This window comes from Saccopteryx bilineata, chromosome 9, assembly GCF_036850765.1.
Source record: "Saccopteryx bilineata isolate mSacBil1 chromosome 9, mSacBil1_pri_phased_curated, whole genome shotgun sequence".
Lineage (NCBI taxonomy): Eukaryota > Metazoa > Chordata > Mammalia > Chiroptera > Emballonuridae > Saccopteryx > Saccopteryx bilineata.
Window position 1 is genome coordinate 14,998,581 of NC_089498.1, and position 20,955 is coordinate 15,019,535.

Consider the following 20,955-nt stretch of genomic DNA (forward strand, 5'->3'; position numbering starts at 1 on the left):
TCGCAGACTGAAGCTCACTCAGCACAGGACAGGACAGGAACCTGGGCATGCAGGGATTTCTCCCCAGGGAAGCTCAGTTAATGGAATTTCTCTCTCAGACATCCATCCGTGCCTGGAATGATTTTTCCTTTCATCTATTATTATTTTTTTTTTCTGTATTTTTCTGAAGCTGGAAATGGGGAGAGACAGACAGACTCCTGCCTGCACCTGACCGGGATCCACCCGGCACGCCCACCAGGGGATGATGCTCTGCCCCTCCAGGGCGTCACTCTGTTGCGACCAGAGCCACTCCAGCACCTGGGGCAGAGGCCAAGGAGCCCTCCCCAGTGCCCAGGCCATCTTTGCTCCAATGGAGCCTCGGCTGCGGGAGGGGAAGAGAGAGGCAGAGAGGAAGGAGAGGGGGAGGGGTGGAGAAGCAGATGGGCGCTTCTCCTGTGTGCCCTGGCCGGGAATCGAACCCGGGACTTCTGCATGCCAGGCCGACGCTCTACCACTGAGCCAACCGGCCAGGGCCTCATCTATTATTTTAAATATTTTTTTTACTTCATATTTTTCTGTCATCTAATATAATATACTTTTCAATATGCCATTATTTTTAGACTTACTATTTATTTTATGCCATTCTAGACATGATAGCATGTGGTCTATATATTTTTATCCTCTGTATATATTCTGTTCCAACTCCAGAACCCAGAACAGTGCTGGGTACCCGATAAACACGCAATAACTATTTGTTGAGTTGACCTTTTGTATGAAAAGAGGATGAGAAAAATCAGCCTTGCACGGAGAAGGTTTACAGATCATGTGACTGCTACATTGCCTTCAATGCATCTGAACTACTGCTGGTGAATGTCTGCACATCCGTCCCCAAGTCTCGTCCTAGGAACTTGGAACTACCGGTCAGAATTGGTTTTCATCTTCTTTCCTCCTCAATATGTTGAAGAGACGGTGAAAATTAGTTCAAAAGGAGGGGGCAAATAGCCTGCTGAGGCAGGGAGTAAACTTCTCTTCATTCACCTGATCTCTTTTTTATTAAAAAGGTCTCCCAAGCTTTGACCCCTGAGCAAGGTTTAATGAAAGTTATTTGCTTTTAGCTTAGCATATGAATTGCCCCTTGTCATTCTCAGGTGGAATCCACCACTGACAACAGGGATTGAAATTTGGGGCTCTCTCTTCCATAGATTTTTGTCCCTCTGTCCACGAGTGAATTGCACGCTTGATCTTAGCCAAAAGGCCGAGAAGCGCTTACAAGGTGAATTGCTTTAATTAAACTAAGTTAGCCTTGGCCAGTGATGCAGTGCATAGAGCATCATCCCAGAGCACTGAGGTCACCAGTTTAATCCCAGGGTCACTGGCTCAATTATGATGGTGCTAGCTTGACCCCCAAGGTCACCAGTTTGAGCCCTGGTCAGGACACATATGAAAATTAATCAATAGCACAACTAAATGAAACAATGAGTTCATGCTTCTCTCTCTCTCTCTCTCTCTCTCTCTTCCCCATCACCCCTTCCTCTCTCTCAAAAAATAGTTTTTCATGTAGACTGGTAGTCAATCCTTTACTTTCTGTCCTTCGGTTTACTACTAAATACAACTCGGATTCTTATCTTCTATTATGTTCATTAATAATCAAACTGATTTTTGCATTAAAATCCCTTAAAATAAAAAATAAAATAAAAAGTTAGTGACCTTTGTCTTGCTCTCTTTTGGCTACAAGAATGTTCTCCAAGCCTCAGATTTGGCCTCGGTTAGTTAAAAAAAGATCACACTGAGAAACTCTTTTCATTTCCTCTAGAAATATTTCTTGTAACCATCTCTCATTTTTATTATGACTGAATATTTTAGTTGATGCTTTTGCTAAAAACGGGGGTTTGCAAAAGTAGGTTAACAGTTGTAAGCACACAGAACGGAGTTTAATCTTGTATTATAATTATTTATTGTATTATTTATCTTTTTATTATTGTTGTTATTATTTCCTGTTACTATTTATGATTTATCTTTTAGGAATAATGGCTGGTAATTTAACCTACTTTTCCCCAACCCTGTATTAATACCACAGATTCAATATACTTCAAACCAGGGCAACAGTAATGTTCATTAATGTTTGTTTCTTTTGGGCCTAATGCAATGCTCCAAATCTAGAAGTAGTCAGAACAAACTTAGTGAATGGAAGAAGCAATTAGTTATATAATCAATTATTTACAAGAATATTGAGAATGATATGAAATCATTATAATGTAACAAAACCACTTTAAAAACAGACTATTTAAAATAAGATTTTCTTGTTATAAGAGATATCATGGTTTCTCAAAATGAGAATAAAATGGCTAGACTTTGGAAGGATATAATATTCATTCATCATATCAAAAATATTTACTGAGCCATGTATCACACAGGCTAATAGCTTTGGTGTGGAACAGGAGAGTCAACAAACAGAATCAACCTCTCCCCCTAGCACTGATATCGTCTTATGGGAGAAATACACATTAGGCCCTGGCCGGTTGGCTCAGCAGTAGAGCGTCAGCCTGGAGTGCGGGGGACCCGGGTTCAATTCCCGGCCAGGGCACATAGGAGAAGCGCTCATTTGCTTCTCCAACCCCCCCCTTCTTCTCTGTCTCTCTCTTCCCCTCCCACAGCCAAGGCTCCATTGGAGCAAAGATGGCCCGGGTGCTGGGGATGGCTCCTTGGCCTCTGCCCCAGGCACTAGAGTGGCTCTGGTCACAGCAGAGTGACGCCCCAGAGGGGCAGAGCATCGCCCCCTGGTGGGCGTGCCGGGTGGATCCCGGTCGGGCGCATGCGGGAGTCTGACTGTCTCTCCCCGTTTCCAGCTTCAGAAAAATACAAAAAAAAAAAAAAAAAAGAAATACACATTAATCAGAAAATCACATATGTTACAAAATGTTTATATTTATGTTAAGCTACATAAAAGAAAGAAAAAGAGTTTTCTTACAGGGAAACCCAACCTAAAGCGAAAGTGAGTACACAATGAGGGGACAGCCCTCTGCCACGAAGAAACATTTGATCTGAAGAAGACACATCAGCTGTGTCACACGGAGCGGTCAGGAGGGAAATAATCCAGGTGCAGGAAATGGCAGGTGTGAACCCCTAGGGGACGGCCCATTTGAAGGATGGCATGCAGCAACAAGGAGAGCGGAGAAGTAGAAACACAGATAATGCGGACTGGACACTACAGATGAGTGAGGTCACGAGAAAGAGTCCGATTTAGTTCTAAAACCAATGGCACAGTGTTAACTGATAGTGTTTTTTTATCTAAAGGTGATTCCATCTTCTGTGTGCGATATGGCACTTAAAACGAGGCTACTGAATATCAGGTTCCTTCGGGAATCCACATGTTGGTAAATTGAGCTTTGGGGGTTTCAAGACAGGCCGGGAGATCGAAAGTGCCTATACAGACTCAGTGCACCTGCTGAGACTTTGCTGAAATTGGCAGCCCGAGGAAATAACTTCCGCCGTCCTGCTTGAACACGGCAAGCCTGGCATCACTGGAAGAAATCCAATGGCAGATACCAACTAGACATTTGCATATTTACACACCCAAACACACATAGTCACACACGGGTCTGCAGGTGGCATGAGAGATCCATACTAAAGAAAAACTTTGAAAACCCCACAACTTCCCAGTAATACTGACTGCAAAGAAGACCGGAAACTTGGAGGAAGAAGGGCGGAAGGAAACCCCTGGGTGTGTTGCAGCATAAAAATGGAGGACTTTTGGCCTGACCTGTGGTGGCGCAGTGGGATAAAGCGTCAACCTGGAACGCTGAGGTCGCCTGTTCAATACCCTGGGCTTGCCTGATCAAGGCACGTATGGGAGTTGATGCTTCCTGCTCCTCCCCTTTCTCTCTCTCTCTCTCTCCTCTCTGAAAATTGAATAAATAAAATGTTTTTAAAAAATGGAGGACTTTTAATAAAAGCGAACAAGTGGATGAAGTGTTTGGGGCTCAGGGTAGGGATGGGCACCATCAATATGATCTTCATTTTATAAATGAATAAGATGGGATTCAGGAAGACAAAATACATGCCAAAAATGGTAAGTGATAGAGTCAAAATTTCAAGTCAGCCTTTTTTTTTTCTTTTCACTCAACAGTCTCACCTCACTACATCATGATACTATGATAACTTGGAGACTAATAAAAGGTCACTGCACCTATTAGCTTGTTTCCACAGAACAGAACAATCAGATCCCGGCCTCTGCAGGAAGGGTTAGGCATGTACAGACTCATGACACTGGGGAGCAAAATTTCTGTTGCATCCACAAAAACATTTGTTCTTACCTAATTCAAATGTGCTGATCTCAAATCTGACATTAGTTTTTCTCTGTAAGCTACAGTTTTTTTGAAATTCAAGATTTTAGGTTTTCATCTAATTGTAAAAATTTTAACATTTAGTTTAACATAATGAAGTAGAATGTCTTCTTGGGCATCATCTTTGTGAAAATATAATTTATATAATGCAGTAAATACACTAATACACTAAAAGATATGATTGCATCAGAATTTGTCTACAGTTTTGAAATAGAACATATTAAAATACTTATTTTAATTATAAAATTTGCGCAAAACTTATTTAAATTCTATTCAGGCAAAAAATTGTGTTTGTAGCTCTTGCGTTTGTGTACTTGTTGAGGACAATCTCATTTGATGCTCCAGCAGTAGTCTGCTCATCACTAACAGCTCCAAGATTTTCAGGAAACTTATCAAGGTGACTGTTCAGGAAGTGAATCTTAACACTCCTGTTACATCCAATGTCGCGGAAAGCCAACAACATCCTTTGAACCAGAACTATGAACCAGAAGTTCATAGTTTCCTGCTTTTTTGTTGCCAAGGAAGTTCTTTAGAACTGCCACAAAAGACTGCCATGCTGCTTTCTCCTCTATATTCATCTTCCTGGAAAATTCTTTGTCACATGTGAGGGTTCAAATTTGAGGTCCATCGAATATACTTGCTTTTATCTTCTCTAAAGACAAGGCAGGAAAAGCAGAAATAATATATTGAAAACATTCAATTTCTCTGTTCAAATCCTGAACAAACTGTTTCATTAACCCAAGTTTGATATGAAGTGGGGGAAAATGATCCTGTCTTGATTAACTACAGGTTCATTCACAATATTTTGCATCCCTACTTCCAGAGCTTCACATTTCAGCCACTCTTTCTCTGTCCAGTGTTTCTCCCGAGCTCGGCTGTCCCACAAACACAGAAAGCAAGGATACTTCGTGAAACCTCTCTGTTGTCCTAGCAGGAAATTTACCATTTTAAGATCCACACAAATGATCCAGAAAGTCGAGGACAGTTTTTATGTCATTATAATCTTCTTGCAGATGAGTTGAATAACCAATTGGAACCGCTGCATAAACATTACCATTGTGTAGGACAACACATTTCAGACTCCGTTTAGAGCTGTCAAGAAATAGCCGCCATTCTGTTGGACTGTAAGTGGTAACACCTAGCTGGCTGAGAAGACTACTGATATCATGACAGTAAACAAAGTGTTTGTCTTTGGAAAAAAATCCACAAAAATTTGTTCATGATTCCTGAAATGGGATACTTTAGCTGATCAGTGAAGTACATTCTTTTCTTGAAGCCTGGAGGCTAATAACTCAGCTGCTTTCTTTGATAGGCCCAAATCTCTTACTAAGTCATTCAATTCGGGTTGGCTAAACTGCTGAGGGGTTAATGACTGCTTGGCATCAGAAGACCCTTCAGATTCTACAACTATTTTCTCATGCATCTTATCAAAATACACTTGATCACCATGTTCACTTTCTTCGTCCTTAGAAGAAATAAAACCATTGGAAACTAGAACCAGGAGTGTCGCAGAGTGTGGGATAGGTCGTATTGCTTAAGGAATATTAGGATATGCGATCATATGCCGTTTTTTCTTGCTTGATAACCTTTGTATGGATCAGACAGAAATAACAGTCACTGCTGTGGTCCTTAGGTTCACGCCAAACCATGGGAATACCAAAAGGCATTCGTTTGCGTTTTCCTTTTGTCCATTCATGAAGCATTTCCTCACAATTATGACACACAATATGAGGAGCCCAATTCTTGTCTTGATCGCCAAGGGGAACTTGAGAATTGGCAATATATGCACATGTCACAAATGATGAAATATTGTGCCTTTGACGTTGAAGTGTGTAACAGCCACATGTATAACAGAAGGTGTCAGGCCTATTCTTACATTTACGCCTACTCAAAGAAGCCATGACCCAATCTTAAAACAAATTAAGAGGGTGTTTTTATCAGATAATAATTTTTTACATTTAAAAACAACTATAGTTATGTAAAAGTGATGTTTATAAAACATTAATTGCCTTGTGGTTATATTCAATCCAAGAGTCATTGCCCTTTAACTCCAATTTAAAAACCAATGCATGCCATTAACTGTAACAAAAAGAAATTAAAATTGCATAAAAACTAGAGCATTCACCAAAAAAAAGGATTTCAGATTTGGAATTAGTGATGCAGACATATATAGAAACAGTTCTAAAACCTCATGCAACAGAAAATATAAAAAAATCTGTTCCCTGGTGTTATCATTAGAAGGTGGCACCGCTACTCACCTGCCCCCAGTTGGCCACCCCCTATCGCCCGATCTGAAAGTCTTACCATAGTGGTCCAGGCTTGACTCTGAAATTTCCTCTGTATTTACCATTAACATGCTTGTGGAACATGGCAGTAGAATCACACCGGAAGAGTCCAAGAATCATGACACAACTGGTTTCCACTGAAAAATGACCTCCTCAGTTGGGAATTCCTACAACCATTCTACATGGGAAAGCCCCTTCCCTGAATCTATCTTTCACATTACTCTGCTCCATTTTCCTTCTGAGAAGACATACATTTTGGTTTTTTGGGTCTGCTACATCCTAGGTCATGGACAGTCATGGAGAAGGCTGGACTTTTGACCTGTCAGTCATTCTTTCTGACAGCATCTAGAAGAAAGCCTACACATACTGTTCATGCAATAAATACTGGAATAAATGATTAAATAAATGGTTGAGATAAACTTCAGAAGTAACCCAAGAGTTGTTCACTTGTATGAACGTCACAGGGTTGGAATGCTAGCATAACTGTGCGAGCTATAATTTGTCAGATGAATTTAGTCTGTGTTTTAGCTGGATGCTTGGAAACAAGTTAGTATGAGACTGGGTGGTGGGGAACACCACCATTCTTGATTGAAAGGTACCCAAAGGAGAGAGACTCAGTGGAGGCATGGCATGTGACGTCCTAGAAAACAAAAGTCTGAGTGGTAAAAATAATAGTTGAAAAAAAGTAATCATTGAGATAATGCATTTCCTTATACCGATTTTATGTTCTCATTTTAATTCATAGGAAACCTCAGTCTACCTAATCTTCCCTATCATTCTCCCACTTTACAGACTTGACCTTTCTACTACAAATGAGAATGAAGAAGAATATTTCAGAATAATTTATGTACATTAGGGCAAAGCCCCAGGTTGTAGAAATTAAATAGACACTCACCAGTCACACACATATGGGTGCACTTCAGACTGATTTTTCCAAACACATGATATTTTTTAACATAATGAAGACACATTATACAATGTCTCAGTTTTACAAGTTTACTGTCCAATTTGTGTCTCCCAGATTGAGAGACTGAATATGGGATTGGTAGTTCAATTTTATTCAAGGAATTCAAAATAATCTCTAATAGAAGAAATGCCTTTCATTTTCTGTCCCGTAGTTGAAGTACTCCAACCAAGTAAAGTGTTTTTAGATACAGTTAAAATTCTTAAAATATCACTCAGGCTTTCCCTGAAGAAAGTAAGTTAAGCTCACAGTTTTTTAGTATATATAAGAAAACTATTGTTTGCATATGTTCAAAAGTTCTTCTCTCTAAATAAGATATATATGCACAATTACATATATTTATATATACAAGGTGGGGCAAAAGGAGGTTTACAGTTGTACATGAAACAAAGAATTTATTCTTGTAATATCATTTATTAATTATTGTATTATTTTCCACATGAACAACTGTAAACCTACTTTTGCCCTGCCCTGTACACACACACACACACACACACACACACACACACACACACTCAGGCCATATTTATTGTGGGTGGCTGCCCTCTTCACAGTAAAATGGTAACCACCAATCCTAGCCTTTACCTGCTGGATTCCAGTTGTTCCCCTTCCCCAATAATGATAACCAAAATTATCTCCAGACATTGGCACATGTCCCCTCAGAGGCAAAACTACCCCAGGTCGAGATCCATGCTCGAGAATAGTGTTTCTCAAAAGGATTTCCAGAGCCGAATGTGTTTATTTAGATGTGAGGATATCCAGCCCCTCTCCCAACCAACTGAATCAGATTCACCAGGGAGAAGGTTCTGGGAATCAGAGTTTTTCACAAGCATGCTTGATGATACCGAGGACAGTGTAAGTGCTTTTGCAAATGCACCGTGAGATGAGTGCAAAATAAAACTCAAGCCAGAGTGAAGACAGGGACTCTGTGGGGTCAGTGTGCATGTTTTGTGATTTAACGATGCAGAGGGTGGAAAACATCGACAACTGAAAGTCATGTTTCATTGGATTTGCAATAGACAATTAATATTGTACTCCATGAGAATTGGACTGCTAGTTAAAATGCCAATGTTCTGTCCATCATATTGCTAATTATTTCTGCAGTGCTGGGAGAATCTTAGTGACTAACACAGAGCTCGTGAGCAGTAAATGTTTGTCGACTCTCATTTTCCCATCTTTTTTAAAGCTCTCTTATTATAAAAGAAAAAAAAAAGGGTAGTAGAGAGAACTACCATGTCTGTTTCACAAGAAAACCAATGAAAGGGAACATGTGATAATGCTTTGATAAAAAACAAACATTACTTATGTGAATGGGCCACTATTACTATATTATATAATTATGAGTGGGGTTATTTTTTAAATAACAAATTTCTGTTTTCCCTCTTCCCTTATGTGCTGTTTTCACACATAATCCAGCTGTGACATATGGTCGATTTTTGATTATCTGTGAATGGATTAGCTGTCTTGGAGATTGTCCACGTGCACTGGGGTCTGACTCATTATCTAGCTGAGCAGCTGCTAGCACATCTGTCCTCTCCTACTTGCAATGAGATTCCGAGAGAGGCTCTCCCCTTCCACCAACCAGACCCTACCAACTCTGCTCATTCTGTCTCTGCTGAGATCACCCAGCCTGATGCCGTTTCCAGACTAAGGAAAAGAAGTGGAAAGAAAGTAAGACATAAGGCATGTTTCCAAATTCCCTTTCCCTTTCATGTGGAGACCCAAGGACACTGGCCCTCCTCTTACTACAGAAGTAGCTCATCTTTGTTTATTGAAGCTTGTTAGTTCAATCAGCATACCTGCTGCCATCTCCTGGAGTAGAATGGAAAGTTGGATTGGGACATAAAGGAGGGAAGACAGTCATAGGGGCTTCAGAAAAATGTCTCAAAAAAAAATTTGGTCCTGGCCAGTAATTTAGGTGGTTAGAGGATCACCCCAATACTCTAAGGTTGTGGGTTTGATCCCCAATGAGGGCACATACAAGAATCCACCAATAAGTACATACAGAAGTGGAACAACAAATCAGTGTTTCTCTCTCTCTCTCTCTCTCTCTCTCTTCTCTTTCTCTTTAAAATCAGTAAATAAAAATTTTTAAAAAAGAAAAATTTGTACTCTATGTAATCCACTGTGCTAACTTTAAAAATGTCTATAAATTCCCTGATATCCCTCCCATCAAAAAGAGGAACCCATAACCCTTCCCTTTGATTCTGGCTGACCTTGGTGAACTGTCAACTAGGTGAGCATGTGACTCCCAAGTGTGGGTCACATGGGGAGTGAAGCTTCTGCTTGATTTTCTAGAAGACTTGTACTAGACAATTAAGCTAGCATGGAATCAGTCTCACTATTTGGAGTCCAGGACAAGGTGAGGAAAACCAGACAAGCCCACGCTGGGACACCACGTGGGGAACACCTGAGACAACATGAAGAGACGGAGATGAACTACCACCCTCATCCGCTCCAAGTTCTCACTGTTCTGCCTCCAGTCCCCATCCAAGGGCCGCTACAGGAGTGACCCTCCAGGCTGGAACCCTGGGGCCACCAACCTGACTTTTCCAATATTCCAGAAATTGTGAAAAATAACATGTTGTTATAAACCATTGAGTTTTGGGGTGACTTGCCCAGCAATAGGCAGTTGATTCATCCCTTAATACCTCAACATGCAAATCTCATTGTTGTTTAAAAATCAGACTCTTCTCCGATAGGAAAATATGCTTAAAGACTCAGGGGCATGTGCACTTCCTATGTATCTAACAAGTATACTCTCTCAGACACTCTTCAAAGCCAGGGAGATTTGTAGTTTAACACATCCAGTTCCTAACTCTTGAAACAGATAGAGCACAGGAGCAATACATGGCCTAGGTGCAAGTAAAAAAATAAATAAGCAGGAAAGATGCAAATAGTGAAAAGGACTAATGCAGAGAATATAAAATATCTAATGAGGTCACATTCCAGAGAAATGTGACTTAATCTGGGTGGGGGGGCAAAGAGAATGGTGACTCAACTTTACCCCCTACCTTATCCGGATACTCAGAGATTAGCAGAATATTTCCAAAGTATATCTATATATCTCTCGGGTGTGCCCCATTTCAAAACTCTGCAACACGACAGAAGAGGGAAAAGGTGGCTATGCATCAAATCTACTACATCAGTTGAAAACTCATCCAGGTGCCAGGTGCTCTGAGATCATAAGTCTTTTAAAAAAAAAAAGTTTATTCAATTCAGAAATGAAAATAAGCTAACAATAAAAACCAGAGCACAGGCCTTTTCTTTAGATCACATTTGGACCCTTGGCTCCAATAATGTGATTATTGTTTTGCCTCAGGGTAGTGATGAATATAGTCATTGACTTATTGCTGCTTTTCTACCATCTGTGCTCATATTCCTTCTCATTAGTGCCTACCACTAAGAGCTTATTTTATTTGATAAATAATAAATTCAGTGAAACTCTATTACACTAAAAACTGTGAGGGAAGACAAAAATGGTACACGAAAAAAAATTAAAAGACAGTGCTTTGCCCCTTAGAAATTTATACTATGGAAATATACAGATGATTGCCCAAAAGACCTGTTTAGTATTCTCTAGGAGTTTATTAAACACCTATTTAAAGAACCTATTACTAGATGCTATAAAAGATAGCAAATAAATATCAGATAAGCTCACAGATGTCACCCTAAATCCTCCCTTTATTATTGAAAGGATTAAGATAACGTATCACATCATTTCATTCCAGGTTTCGTTCCCATCGCAAGCTTGTCCTGTTTCAGCTGAATTTGAACTTTTACTCATACATAGTTTATCGTGTGATTTTAAAAACTGTACCTAATAAAATGCCTGCTTTCTTTTTTATCATTCTTATTAGCAATATTGAGGATGATTTGCATCTATAAACTTCACCTTGATAGGACTAAGAGTCAATAGTTAATGTCATACACACTGCAATAAAAAATGCATGGCAACTAAACCTATGATGCACCTGTCTGACCACGTGTGCCTTCTAAATCTCTTTGTGCCTGAATGTTGTCATCTAAAAAGTGGGAATGAGTGCCCTTTGCCTCATGTTTCAGGAAGAAACCAAAAATACTCAGGGCCATGTATTGCATATATTAAACACTCAATAAAATATTACCACAAAATTATAGCGATTTTATTTTATTTGACTATTGAGACATCTCTTTCAGACAGAAAAAGGTACTTGTATTATCCCCATTTTATAGAAGATGAATGTTGAGACATATTTTTTTTGCCTGTGGTCAATGGAAAATTGAATAGTTAATATTTAACTCCCAATGTTCTGATTGCATACCCAGACATAATTTTACAATTCCTGAGAGGATTTTCCTGAAGACTTCACATCCGTCTCATTTAGTGCTATGACTAAAAAAAAAATTGACAAATAATTTATTCCTTCTCTCCTTCATTCCACTCATCCAGAACAAAACCTACCGGCTCTAGTTCCAAAATATATTCTGATCTATCCGCTGATTCCATCTATAATACTAGACACTGCCAGGTCCAAGACGGCATCAGGTCACAACTGGAAGGCAGCAAGTGTTGACTCACCAGTCTGTGTTAGCACCCTGTCCCCAAGGATAGCACAATACAAACCCCTTGTTGTGCCCCAGAAAGGGTGACACGATACTGATCTGCCTATTACTCCTCTTCCTCTCTCAAAACCCACCCCCTTTGCCCATTGACCATCTTTCTAGCGCCATTTTAATGGCTTACCCTACCTTCCCAAAATGTCCTTTCCTTATGCCCTAGCTCTTCTCATGGTAGGATCCTACTTGGAATTCAGGAGTAAACTCAAAAGCATCTCTAGGTTGAGCCTACTCTTGTTCCTGACCACACAATGCAAACTACCCTCCCCCATTTTAACATGCTTCTGTTTTCCTTTCTGTATAAAACATAAGACTCAACAAAATTATCTGGTTTAATCATATTTGTAATTGTTGATATTTCTGTTTTCCGCCCCTAGAATGTAAGCTGTAGGAAACAAACCTGCCTTATTCACTACTGAATGCCCAGCAAGTAGAATAATGTGAGGCACAGATTAGACCTCCCATCAGTGCTTGGAGAAATAATAAATTAAGTATACTAGTATACTCCCTGAAGCTTTATTGAGCTTAAGCATATACTTAAAACCATACATGTCCTGCAAAGATGCTATTTCCAAGTACAAGAGATCCATCTGAGTGTCCCTCACAGTGGAGACAGGTCATTAAGAGGCAAAAATAAATTAGCATACTGATATTATTAAATATCACTGCGTGCAATAACAGCAGTAGTAGTAACAGTGCATGAAAGGTTTAGAAATTACCCAAGGTGGTTTAAATAAAATGTATAAATGTTCTCTGAATCCTACAGCAAAGCTTAAAGCATATGTTACTGCTCCCATTCTACAGACACAACACCAAGGCTTAGATGAGCTGTGTCCACCATGTGATGGAGGCAATATTTGAGCCCACGGATCCCTGGCTCCAAAGACACTTCGATAATAAACTCTTACTCGTGGAGTAGCCTCCTTTTTTTCTCGATGCCCACCTGTTATTTCCAGTGACAAATAATCTGGCTAATTCCACGAGAAGGATGAACAACTGTCCCACCGTCCATCGATAATAGATCTGCTTCTGAAAGGGTTCTCCCTGGATCAAGACACAGCACCGAAGTCCTTGCTGTCCTTATCGTTTTCAAGTCCAGCAGAGTCACAGGAAGGTTCAGGCTTTGCTTTGCTGCAAGGCCTCCTCTCAGGGAACTCCGGGATGCACTGAAAGCCAGTGTCTGAACACTGGGATCACTTGTCCCAAGGGGACTCTGACAGGGACAAAGCGAGAGGAGTGTGGGGTTTGGCGAGGGGACTGCGTCAGCGTTTCCCTCCGAGCAGGACTAGGGAAAAGCAGCCTGATGAGGCTGAACATCCATCATTGGGGTCAGAACACGGGGTTTATGACTATTTTTCCATTCCCCGCAAGGCCCTCTCCTGTGGTCTCATTTCCCTTTCAGCTCTTCGGATTTTAAACACTGCGTGAAATGCAAATGCGACATTTAAACTTTCAAAGGTGTGTTGAAAAGGAACAACTGGGTGTATGTAGAGAGTAGTTGGGGTGGATGGGCGGGGTGGATGGGCGGGGTGGGGAGGAGAGAAAAGGTTACTACAGCCAAAGACAATCTGACAGAAAAAGAAGACTAAGTTTCTCACGTGAGTCGGAAAACAGAATGACCATAGAAAAGTATCGAATATGAAACGGTTCCCTCCTCAGGTGGCGTGAAGAAAGAAAGAAAATCACAGGCTGGAAAAATAAAAGAATTTGATCCTAGGCAGGGAAGTATGACTGATCTCCTCACCTGGGTTCATTGATAAGAGGGAGGTTTGTGGGGGAAAAAATCTCAAACTTTCCCACAGATAACATTTTATTTTTTATATATTAATTTAGGAAGGCTTTGAAAATGTAGTATTTGGAGGAGGGTGAGCGAGTTTGATACCTATTGGTAACAATTATTAGTAGAAAATACATACACAACGAAACTTTGAGAGCATTTCTGTTCTAGACATGGGGCCAGGCATAAACTCATCTCATCCTCAGGATGCTCAGAGATGTAGGAATTCAATGAGGGTTTAACTAGTAGGTAGCATATTCAGTGTTTAATCTGGGTTTATCTGATTAAGAGTCTGAAAATTTTATTACTAAGCATTCTGTCTGCCACCTGTCCCTAACTCCCAGATAGATATAATAAAACTAATCTTCACCATGCCAATGTCGCTCTTTCCACTTATATTACTTCTTGATATACTGCAAGAAGGACCTCTTGATCCGTCTTCTATGCATATCTTCATCCGAGAGGAGAAGTGCGCCCCATAGAGGGGAATTGTGGCCCGAGGCAGAGCTGTAGCCATCTACACTAGATCCTCTATAAAACTCATCGTGCTCTCAGAACGCCCACCCTCTGAGGCAGGTCTCACAGGTAACGATGCCTACCTTCCAAATGAGGACAGCAATGACTGGAGACTAGTGATTTATCCAAGGTCCTGTACTCAGACTGAGCATCCAAGAGAATTGATAGCTTCTGATTCTTAAGTTTCTGCGAGATCCATGACTTCATACTGCTCCTACGAAGGGAGATGGTAGCTTTCTTCCCTCCTTGTCCTCCTCCCCCACCCTCCACCTACCGTACTTCCCCTTCTGCCCTTGATCTCACTCACGCCCTCCCCCACACTTCCTCAACACCACCGTAGGTTTGGAAGTTTGTAAGGCTTTTGGAGGAGACCAACTTCTCCAGCTTCAGAATGCTCTTGTGCTAAACAAGTCTGCAGTACATAAGGCGCAGAAAGGATTTACATCTCTGACTGTCTTCCAGCAGATATTACTTATCTTAAACTGCCAGCAGGGTCTCACCTGTGTGACGCGTGTGACAGTGAAGAATGGCTCTCTGCTGCACTGCCCAGCTTGCATGGGCAAAAGGAACCTGGAGTCATTGTCAGTTGAAATGAATATTCAGAAACATGTCTGGGCCATCTTGGCCAGAAGGCTGAGGTAGGAGACCCGACCTGAAGGGCCAGGAAAAGGACCCCAAATCACTGAACTCTTGCAAAGATTTTGCAGAGATTTGACAAGGAAACCAAAAAAGAAATATCATGAGAGAGAGATTATTCAACCTCCCTGAAGACCCCTGTAAGCCAAACGGCCCCCAGGAAAGCTGTCCTTACATTGCATATCATGTGGGAAGAGTCTGCTTAACTTTGGTTCTTTAAAACTTGGCATCAATTCCAATTATGTGCTGGAAACAAAAACAGTGATGGGTGGTCATGACAGATGGTGGCTGGAGATACACTGCCCCCCCCAAATTAGGGGATATTTCAAAATGAATATGAAGCAATAAAAAAAGAAGCATTTGATTTTCTTTTTAATAAACAAGAACATCAGAAAAGCAAACGACAAGTCAAAGAAAGTTGTTTTATTATGCAAATGAGATGCAAAACCAACTTGTATTTCATTGGTGAAAATGCACTAGACAAATGGTACTGGAGTATCTGCACGTTCCCTGATCCCCTGATTTTTGTGAGTGGGTCTCAGTAGTGCCTTCAGTCAAAAATGGTCATTCAGGCCCTGGCCGGTTGGCTCAGTGGTAGAGCGTCGGCCTGGCGTACAGGAGTCCCAGGTTCGATTCCCGGCCAGGGCACACAGGAGAAGCACCCATCTGCTTCTCCACCCCTCCCCCTCTCCTTCCTCTCTGTCTCTCTCTTCCCCTCCTGCAGCCAAGGCTCCATTGGAGCAAAGTTTGCCCGGGTACTAAGGATGGCTCTGTGGCCTCTGCCTTTAGGCGCTAGAATGGCTCTGATTGCAGCAGAGTGACGCCCCAAGATAGGCAGAGCATCGCCCCCTGGTGGGTGTGCCGGGTGGATCCCGGTTGGGCGCATGCGGGAGTCTGACTGCCTCCCCGTTTTCAGCTTCAGAAAAATACAAAAAAACAAAACAAAACAAAAATGGTCATTTATATGAACCATAGGCCCGTAACAGGCATGCGTGACTGTTGTTTCCTTTTTGTCTCCAGAGCCTGGCACAATCTGAGCCTTGGAGGAAAGGTCTGCATTCTGTAATATACCTGAGTTGCAATAAAATTTCCTATTAAAATTTCTTGTCACAGTCTTTAGCCCAGAGTGGAAAAAAATCTATGGACCTATTTCCAAACAAATTTACGGGGACTACCCAGAAATGCTCAGAGTTAGTAATTAAAATTGCTGAATGTGAAAGAGAGGCTGGTTGATTTAACAGAAGTGGTTAAAGTCAAAATAAGTTTTTCTCCACAATTTTGATAATATTATTGAATATGGTTCTCTCAGTTTATTATAATATTTGCCTATCAGCAAAAGGACCTGTTTTTCGATTGTACAACAAGGCCCATGATACCAATACCAATTTGATATCATTGGATCATGTACAGAAGAGATTATATTGTGCTTTTTGTTTTCATGGAAAGACTGGCTTCTGAATCCAGTCTTATTTAAACTTAACATTTCTTCAGAATGAGATATAAAGGGGAACTGAACTCATCCTGGTAATGAACATTAGTTCAAAATTCTACTTTGGCATCTATGAAAACGTGTTAAAAAATAAAACATTTGATAGGCACAAACATATTTTTTCAACATAAGCATGGTAACGAGCACTAACATAATATACACTATTTTGAGGGTTTTAATCACAGCACATATGTATTTTTTTTCTTTCTGTTTCAACATCAAATGCGAGCAGCGTAAGACCCACTTTAAGATAACTCAAGGGGCTGTTGGTATACCTCTCATGGCAACATATATGTGCCCTCAAAATGTTCAACAAAAATGTATACCTTGTTCAGGGGGTGGGTTTGGGGATAGAGGGGAGTCAAGAGGGACAGCTATATGGTGACAGAAAATGATTTGACTTTAGGTGATGGACACACAACACAATCAACAGTTCAAATGCTATATAGAAATGTTTGCCTGAAACCTATGCACTCTTATTGATCAATGTTACTCTATTAAATTAATTTCTTTTTTCTAAATAAAATAGAAATATATATATATATATATACACCTTGTATTATATTCCATTCTGAGTATATATGGGAAACTTATCCATGTGGTTCTATTCTTAGGTCAAACCCTCTTGTGTAGCAACAATAGAGGTAAGAATTCATTGGTAATGACACATTCTGCAAGGGACAGAAGGCTTCAGTTATTCCCAGCAGCTCTCCAGGGCCCTTCTCCATATTAGGTAGATATGCGTCCATGAACCAGTGTAGCATTAACTGCATGTATGCGATTGTAGACATGCCACAGGACTGAGGGCAGAATTGGTCCCTTAAAGGAACAGATTGGTGACCTTGGTGAAGAAGAGGGAACTAGATAAACGGCAGAGCAGCCAACATTGTCCTCCTCCAGCTACTGTCTCTGAATCTCTAGAGATCTGGCCAGGATACCCTCAAATCTGCCCGGTGACTCTTACTGGCATTAAACTTAAAGAATCATTCTTTGTGGACAGTCTTCTGCGCCTCTACCAGCACCTTGAACATTGCCTGGAACAGAGAGGAAGCTGACCAATATTTGATGAGCTGCAGAAGTGATCAATATTGCAAGGCACCGGAAAGAGTAGAGAGGAGCGGTCACACACCTGCACTTGTAGAAATGTCCAGAGTTTCTGTATGCCCCAGAGCCCCGTGTGTTCCCCAGGCCCCCAGGGCAGAGGCTGATTGAGCAGGGAGAACCCGGAAACAGCCACTCCTTTCACCAGAGAAACAACGCTTTCGGCTTGTTTACAGGTCGAGTTTCCACAATGTGATGGCACGTTCAGAAAGGATTCTGCTGGCAGCGGGGGGACCTCTGAACAGGATGGATCATGGACTTTGCATGTGTAGAAGATGAGGCACAGAGAGGCCAACCTGAAACCAGCGTTTGAATTCAGAGGCTCTGACTCTCATTGCAGTGCCCCTTTAAGCTGAGAGTCCAGAAGACAGCAGTGTGCTGGGTATGACATCCACCTTAGGGAAGTCTGTCTCAGGCAGGCAACCCATGCCAGCTATGGCGCACCACCTATGGGGTCCGCCTCACTGTGATGAATCACAAAGTTCCAGTCCACCTGGTGGCACACACACACACGAAATGCAGCCTGTGCACAGGTGAGCGGCAATCTGGACACAGCAGCCGGGGTGCCGAGAGGAAAGAGGGAGAAGGTGACCTGGATTGTCTTTCTTTGAGCACCATGCTCAAGTTACTAGTTCTGAGTACCTAGAGAGAAACATGCTTAAAATGTCATCTGCTTCTTCATTCAGTTATTTCTTTTAACTGACTTTTGTCCAAAGCAATAAGGGAATTGCTGAAAATATCAGTCAGCAATCTCTGAAAGGGTTTCTCAGAGTTGGAGATAATGGTTATTTTTGACCATAGAGGATTCTTTGGTCATTGGCCTTGTATGTGATAGGAGAATTCGTAGCTTCCCTGGCCTCTGCCCACTAGATGCCAGCAGTGTGCCCACCACATCCTCCCACACTTGTAACCACCAAGGGGCCCCTGGGGTCATTTCCAAATCCCCCCTCATTGAGAGCTACTAATTAATATTTGTGGGAAAAGTAAGTATACCTCACCCAACATATAATGTGCTATGACCTCTAGCTGGGAAGAACGTTAGTTTGGATCTCAGCTTCCACTTCCCCAGTATAGGACGTAGGGATCACGATGAACTAATGGAGCTGAGGAAATAGTCTGGGTATTTTTTGTCCTCTTGTGCATATTTCTTACAGTGTGTTCCAGTGTATGCGAGAACGTCCACTGCTTGCTCAGGGTTTGTTTCTTTCTCTTTTTTTTTGTCATTGTGCCTTTTATTTTATCATTTCATTTTATTTGTTTTTAATTGAATTTATTAAGGGGACACTAGTTAATACAATGATACAGGTTTCAAGTGCCCAGTTCTACAACACAGCTCTTGTCCGTCACCATTTGTTCCCCTACACCTCTTCAATCCCTACTCCTCCCAAAAATCACCACGCTGCTGTCTAGGTCCGCAAGGGTTGTTGTTGTTGTTGTTGTTTGGGGGGTTTTGTGTATTGCTTCTCTTTTTTTCTAGGAAACTCTACTGCATTGCTCTTATTATAAGAATTCTCTCTGATTACTGACTTTTAATTAACTTATTTCTAAATTCTAAAAATAGGGCAGGGGGAGGTTCTTTCTCGTGAGCTCTTCAAAATGCTGGTCGAGGCTGTGAGATTCTGCTTTACCTCTCAAACCCAGGTTCTCTGCATCTCTTTTTGCTCATACGGGTTCTTCTCCTGATGGAACTACAACTGTCTGCTGCATTGTCTGTGCCGTGAGCAGTTTTACTATGTTTGTCTTTGGTGGCAGAAAAAAAAAAAAAGAGAAATTTAAAATGACTTTGGACAAGAAAATATTCAGCTGCTTTGAAAATATTCTTAAAAATTGATTCACCAAAGAGCCGAAATATTGACCATATGGAACTCTAGCAAAACCCTTGAACACCCCCAGAAAAGACAACACCGAACTCAGAGCAATATCCTCTCATTAAGTTCAAGTCCATGATATGGATTCTTATTTTTCTTACAAATGTCCTCTTCTACTCTACATTCCTCTATATACACCATTTATTTTAATGCTTGAAATATTCTTGGCGCCTGATCTGTGGTGGCACAGTGGATAGAGTGCCGACCTGGAATGCTGGGGTCACCGGTTTTAAAGCCCGGACTTACCCGGTTCAAGGCACATATGAGAAGCAACTACCAGTTGATGCGTCTTGCTCCTCCTCCCACCCCACCTTTTTCTCTCTCTTCTCTCTCTAAAATCAATAAATAAAATCTTTTTAAAAAGGAAAGACAGCTATATTCCTGGAATGGCACAGGCTCTGGGATTGTAACCTGGGTTAGGCAGGGTCCTCTTTCACGGTCCATTACAGCGGCCAGTATCACGACTAGTAACAGACAAGTCGACAGGCTACTAGGGTGTCACAGAGAAAAGATACCCAACTGTGCCTGGAGACTTGAGAACCATTTCACAGAGAAGAGATTTAAAGAAAAAGTAAGACGTTGCCAAGGAAATCCATATTGATGAAGCAGTGTGTGTTGAAGTGAAGAGAGATGGAAATACATGATATATATAATGAAGAGTATGTTGCTCCAACATTCGGCTCGAGGAAGGCAAGTGATATGGGCATGGCTAGATAGGAGAGAAGGTGGAGCTAGAAAGGGAATGTGTAATAGGCCCCGGAAAGAACTATACATATTCACTGGAAATTTTTAAGCAAGGGTGACATCAGATGTGGAATTTTTAGGAACGGAATGCTAATATCATATGACAGATTACAAAGGTTAACACAGAGGGAAAGGCAGAAGACTAAATATAAGGATTGCTCAATAATTCAAGCAGATTTGCTGAGACCGAAGGGAGAGCGCTGGCACGGTGTTAGAGTTTAACTCCTCACATGCGGGACGTGGTAGCTGATTGGGTGGATGGGTGAATAAAGGCGGGGTGAGGAAACGGGGACAGCTCCCCTCCAAACGGAAGTGATCAGAGAGAACAGAAAGCCAAGAAACCAGATTTCATCTTTTCACTGGTATAGACTCTTCAGGTTAGAAACACTGGGGAATTATAAACGGCACAGACTCACAGGCCAGCGGGTGCCGTGCAGACGAGGCTCGCTTACCGAAATCCATTTCTGAAAACATCCTTGAATTCTACCGCGCCTCCACTTTGACGATTGAGAGTTCTCCAAAGAACATCCTAGAATTTCTTCTCCCTCCTACCTAGGTTTCTCAAGAGGCTCTCTCTGAATTCATCATCTGTATTATTTCCATGATCCGAGAAGTTTATATTTAGTGGCTTTAACCACGTACTTGCTGGAGAGA